The sequence below is a fragment of the Suncus etruscus genome, chromosome 7 (assembly GCF_024139225.1).
Source record: "Suncus etruscus isolate mSunEtr1 chromosome 7, mSunEtr1.pri.cur, whole genome shotgun sequence".
In the NCBI taxonomy this organism is placed as follows: Eukaryota; Metazoa; Chordata; class Mammalia; order Eulipotyphla; family Soricidae; genus Suncus; species Suncus etruscus.
This window is the reverse complement of record NC_064854.1, coordinates 118,880,215-118,886,612: the sequence shown is the minus strand read 5'-3', so window position 1 is coordinate 118,886,612 and position 6,398 is coordinate 118,880,215. Positions and strand designations below refer to the sequence as shown.

General features: G+C 41.7%; 1 protein-coding gene and 1 non-coding gene across 2 annotated transcripts in view; both read right to left on the bottom strand.

The window, feature by feature from the left end:
* LARS2 (leucyl-tRNA synthetase 2, mitochondrial) overlaps nucleotides 1-6,398 on the bottom strand; it is a 169,423-nt gene that overhangs the window by 61,380 nt on the left and 101,645 nt on the right. The window lies entirely within an intron of this gene.
* LOC126015038 (U6 spliceosomal RNA) lies at nucleotides 683-789 on the bottom strand. Its single transcript, XR_007497944.1, has one exon. It is a non-coding gene; the product is annotated as a U6 spliceosomal RNA (small nuclear RNA).

The window sequence follows — 6,398 nt, the reverse complement described above, 5'->3', positions numbered from 1 at the left end:
CATAGAGTAGATGCACAAAGGAAGCTAAAGAGAACATTCCCATGACAGGAGTGGGAGGAGGAGAAGCAGGGGAATGAGAGGCCTGACAGTCCCCAGGGCAGGACAGAGCAGGACACAGGGGATATTTAGGAAAACAAGGGGAACCAACAGATTATTTGGCAAGTCAACATGTGGAGGAAGTACTGATAACATTTTTCAAGAACTGCAGGGTTGGGTAAAATATAAGAAGACTTAGAAACTCCAAGAACACGAGGCAAATGGAAAAAAAAATACAACTATAAAAAGCAAAACTACAAAAAACAAGGACATCGTAAACTTCAGGGAAAATAGAAGGTTGTGTGGAAGGAAAGAGATAATTATAGTTTACCAGTTCATTTTATTAATGAGGCATAATAAAACACTCAATTTGGAAATAAACATCATGTTATCATAAGCAAAACTTGGTACAATTATGGGGGGGAGAGAAACAAGGGAGAAATCATTTATACATGAATCTTCACTGGTGATCAACTCAAAGACCAAATAAAGACCCCTAAAAAACCCCAAAGGAAAAAGGATTGAGGGGGGCACAATAAACAGAAAACTTACTTGAGCTAACTGTAGCATAGGTAACAACAGTTAAAACTGATAATTCTTAGGACTTATACTTCCATGTTTTAAGTCTTTTTTTTTTTTTTTTTTTAAATTTTTGGAACGCTTCACGAATTTGCGTGTCATCCTTGCGCAGGGGCCATGCTAATCTTCTCTGTATCGTTCCAATTTTAGTATATGTGCTGCCGAAGCGAGCACTTAAGTCTTTTTTTTAATATCTTTATTTAAACACCTTGATTACAAATGTGATTGTAGCTGGGTTTTGGTCATGTAAAGAACACCCCCACCCCCCTTCACCAGTGCAACATTCTCATCACCAATGTCCCATGTGTTAAGTCTTCATATAACATTTAAATTTATTTTTTATTTTTTATCAAAATCACAAAGTTAAACCCAGTCTAGGAAATATTTATTTTTCAAAGATGTAGAACTTGATTGGCTTGGTATCTAACCTGATTCTGAGAGCTTGATTGGCTTGGTATCTAATCTGATTCTGATCTCCCCCAAGGTGGGGGTGGGTGGGGTGGGGGGGGGTCAGGAGGCACAGCAGGTTGTGATGGATGTTGATGAGTTGTTGAGACCCTCCACCCCCCAGCACCCAGTGTCCCCCCAGAGGCTGATGGGAAGTACCCTTATTGTCCAAGCTTCCTAAATGCTGATACCTCTCAAACTGGAGATTTGTATTTCTGATCCTTCATCCCTCCTCAAAGAAGAGGTGTATATTTGTGAATTCTAGGATCGTGACATACTGTGTGACTAGGTGTTTGGGAGGTGAAGGGGGTAGAGATGGAGTGAAATAATTGTTTGGTGATGTCTACAACTGGGGAACAAGCAGAAACAGTGAAGGCACAGGATGCAGGCCCACAAAGAATAGAGTACAGAAATGGCTTGTGGCCCAACTGGCAGTGACCTCCCACCGACCTTCCTTTCTGGAGGGCTAAAGATCTGAAATATATACATACATTGGAATAGCAATCTGCCATAAAATAAATGAAGTACAAACTGAGAACTGCCTGTGGGTGGACCCTGTGCCAAGTGAAAAAAGCCAGTCTTAAAAGGCTGAACACTGAAGAGTCTATGGATATAAAAGGTCTAGAATAGAAAATCTATGGAAGCAGAAAGTAGATTTGTGGATGTCCCAGGTTGAGAAGTAGAGGACTAATAGGGCATGGGAATTTCTTATCAGATGACAAAAATGCTCCAATATTGACAACAATTCTATGGTTACACCATGGATATACTGCACTGTATGTTTGGGGGGGGGGGTCACACCCAGCAGCACTCAGTGGCTACTCCTGGCTCTATGCTCAGGAATCGCCCCCAGCAGGCTCAGGGGATCATATAGGATGCTGGTATTTGAACCACCATCCTTCTGCATGCAAGGCAAACGTCTTACCTCCATGCTATCTCTCCAGCCCCTGTATTTTTTAAATGGGTCAATTATACCTTAATCAAGTTGTAACAAAAATATGGAAAAAATGTAGAGTACTGCAGTAAAATATTTTCCATATAAAAGTTCTGTTATATTGAACCAGAAAAATAGTATAGTGGGTAAGACATTTGCCTTGCACATGGTTAACCCAGTTTGAACCCTGGCATTCCTCCTATAGTCCCCTGAGTACCATCAGGAGTGATTCCTGAGCACAGAGCCAAGAGTAAGCTTAAGCACTGCTGGATGTGTCCCCAAACAATACAAAAAAGGGGCTAGAGTGATAGCACAGCTGCAGGGCATTTGCCTTGCATGCTGCTGACCCTGGATGAACCCACGTTCAATCCCCCGCATATCATATGGTCTCCTGAACCTGCTAGGAGTGATTTCTGAGTGGAGAGCCAGGAGTAATCCCTGAGCGCAGCTGGGTGTGGCCCCAAAACAAAACAAAACAAATAAACCTAAACAGACAAAAAATCCAAAACAACACCTGTTTTGCAATGCCAAACTTTCAAACAGAATTTAGAAACCTGATCTTCAAATTTAAATCTGAGTAGAAATTAAATCAGACCTGAAACCATAAGGTACATAGAGAAAAATATAGGCAAAACATTCCATGACATTGAAACTAAAAGTATTTTCAAGGATGAAACAACACTGTCCATGCAAGTGGAAGCAAAGATAAACCAATGGGATACATTAAACTGAGAAGCTTTTGCACTTCAAAGGAAACAGTGACTAGGATACACATAGGCTACCTATGGAATGGGAAAAACTATTCACCCAACATACATCTGATTAGGGGTTAATATGTAAGATACATGAGATTCTAATAGAACTTAGCAAGAACAATAAAAATCTAACCCCATCCAAAAACGGAGAGAAGAAATGAACAGACTTTTCCTCAAAGAAGAAATACAGACGTCCAAAAAGCACATGAAAAAATACTTCACATCATTAACTGTTACCCCCCCCCCAGGCCATATGCTAATCTCACCTGGTGAAGGATGATGTACATTCTATGACTGAAACTCAAGTATGAATAATTTTGCAACCACGGTACTTAAATAAATAAATTATTATAAAAAAACGTGAGTAGATTTCCAAAGAATGCATAGGAGTAAACTGTATACTGTTATCTGGCCAGAAGCTATTTCTTAAAAAAGAACAGCAGAAAAATCTGATCTATAAATAAAAACATTTAATATGACATTTTTTCCCTAATTTTTTTTGGAGGGGGGCCACAACTGACAGTGCTTAGGACTTACTCCTCACTGCACTCGAAGATCACTTCTGGTGGGGATGTGGGAGACCATTGCCATGGATTAAAAACCTGGGTCAGGTGTACAACGCAAGTGCCTTACCCCACTATACTACCTCTTGGACCCAGAAAGAATTGAAGGAAAATTCTTCTGCTAAAAAGAAAACTTCAGCTGAAGTTCCCGATCAGCTCTAGTAGTCTGTGTTTCTCATCAGTTCATGTGTGGTAATGAGACTCAGAAACCCAAGGGACACAGAGAGAATTTCAAAGCAAACAAAGCATTTCATGTGGCAATGAACACAGAGACACACATTAGTGATTACAAATGGCTATCCTCAGAGGACTCACACTCAGGATTGTGCTTAGCACTACATGGCCAAGCTGAGCAACAGGCAACCAGCTTTCAGGCTTCTCTTGGGGGGGGAAAGTGTTCTGTTCTCAAGTGGCTAGGAAAGTACATTTCCTCCATAGAACATCTATTACGTGACCTGCAAGGCTAAGGGCAAGAAAAAGTCTGGTTGGAGAACTACCGCCTACAGGACTAGGATTCTGCTCCTCATCAGCTGTTACTCCCCAGGCTGACACTATGGAGAGGCAAGACCAAGGGGAGCAATTCATTATTTAATGCTCGGGAGCTTGGGGTGAGAAGAGAGATGAGGTTCCTTGCTTTGTCACGTGTCAGCGACAACAGGATTCTGAGCTGCCTTCAAGGAGACCTCATTTACCCTTTGGGTAAAGCACATGAGCTCACTGGTGACTCAGGGCTGGAAATTGTGGTTCCAAAGCCCCAGGGTGTGGATATTTCAATATTGGGAGTGCAAAGGCTCCAAGAAAAGACAGAGTAGTTGCGAGAACTCTGGCTGAAGCTCTTTAGGGTTCATTCCCTGTTTCTATCAAGTTGGAACTGGCATCAGAGGGCTCAAGTTGGAGGTGGTTCTTTGATCAAAGGTGGTAACACCCTAATTATGGAAATAGACTCAATTGCAAGAACTGCATGCACACAGAGGATGGATGCCCCTGGGATGTTTGCACTTTTAAAGGGCACTGTGATAAATACTAAGAAATGGAGGAATAAGCAAACTGTCTTTAGTCAGTCACATCAGCAGCATCATTAGCTAAGCCAGAATCAGGGAACCCTGACGTACCACCCTTGCCACCTTCCAGTGCTTTTTTTTTTTTTTATTGGAGAGGGGGTACACCTGGCAGTGCTTAGGGTTTCTCCTGTCTCTGCTCTCAGAAATAGCTCCTGGCTCGGCGGACCATATGGGATGCTGGGGATCGAACCCATGTCTGTCCTCAGTTAGCTGCATGCAAGGCAAATGCCATACTTCTGTGCTACCACTCCAGCCACCTTCCAATGCTTTTTATTGCTATTCCCTCCTCTCTACTCTGTGTAGGGTCCTCACCATCTCTTTTCTAAAGTCAGGGGAGGAGTGGATTTTCTATCTTCTTTTTTATTTGTACTTCTGGGCCATATACCTGGCTATGCTCTCAGAAATCGCTCCTGGCTCAGGGGACCATATGGGATTGAACCCAGGTCCATCCTGGGTCAGCTGTGTACGATCACTCCAACCCTATGGTTTTCTATCTTCAAGTCTGCCCCTGTGGTACTCTGTGTTTTTTCCTTCCCAAAACTTATCTCTACCTACAGAGGTATCTCCTGCTGCTCTGAGACCTACCACCTACTTTGCTGAGAAAGTCATACTCTCAAAGGCTACGTTAACTTCCTTACGTCACAGGACCCATCTGGGATCCCAGCCTACTCATCAGACACCAACTTAGAAGCTGACATGCAGAATCAATTGAGTAAGCCTTGCAGGAACTCCTGCCTGGAAGTTTCCATTCTCTCAAGAGATCTATCAGTCGTGCTGTGTGCTGCCCGCTGGCAATGATCTCCACCTTAGCAGGAGTCACCCTCAAAACCTGACGACTGAGGCTGGCTGGAGAGTAGTTGCCAGGCAGTGGTAAGTGACAACAGTGACACGGCATTCAGCTTTCAAATGCAACCTCCGGAGCTGGAGGAGGCAGAAATCCATATTCATGTGGTAATTTTAATTCACCTTTTGAAACAAACTGCATTACACACAACATACTGTACTGGCCTTAGGTGACTAATGCCACATGTCAAAATTCAGATTTGAAGTGCAAAGTAATCGAGAGAAGTTGGATTAGAATGACATTTGCCAAAGAATACTTCCACCCTGAAAATTAGAACTGGAAAATTTCGAAGCATAATGTTCCATCTAGAATTATTTCAGGGATTATTAAAAAGAGGAAAGAATGAGAATATCAAGGCACCTAGTGCCAAAATGAAATGCCCAGGCTAAATCAGACACATGAGTAACCAAGTCGGAATGAAAAACACTGCTCTCTGCATAAGCAAATATAAATTCTTGCATAGGAGATGTTTTGAAAAATATAAAATGCCTTTCATTTCAGGGGCTCCAAGTTTTATAATGTCTTTACTTACTATTAATATTACTTCAATTTAATATGTATCCCCAAATTAACCATAAGCCCCCTTCTGGTGAAATCTTTACATTTTTAGTTTCTTGATTCATGATATTATTAAGTCCCCATTGCCCTCCAGAAAAATCTCAAAATGCTCAGGAGAATAAAAACCATGAGTTTTTCTTTTAAACTGAATAGCTAAAAAGGATCTCTTTAAATAAATAGAAAATAAAAGCTGGAAGAGATTGGACTAGAGAAACACATAATGAAATTTCAACTCAAAGAGTCTTTTCTCTGTTTCAATATAAGACAACAGAAGTGATGAGAGGGAGGATGCCTCTGTCCTAGCCATGGAGAATGGCAGGTGACCGACCCTGGCTGTTCTGATTCTAGTATCCCTGAGCACTTAGCACAGAGCAGGTTCTTAGTGATGGCATGCGTAGGGGAGTAAGCCTGCTTCTGTGCTGGGATGAAACAAGGAGAAATCTAAAGAAGAGGTAAGCTGGGATTGACTTGTTTATCTTTACAATCTGATTTCAGAATAACTTTCACTTATTTTAAAAATGGCAAGTTGGGCACAGAGGATAGTAGTACAGGAGGTAAGGAAAATAAAACAAGAATGAGAGTTAAAAAAAAAATAGAGCTAGGGGTTGAACTCAGGACCTT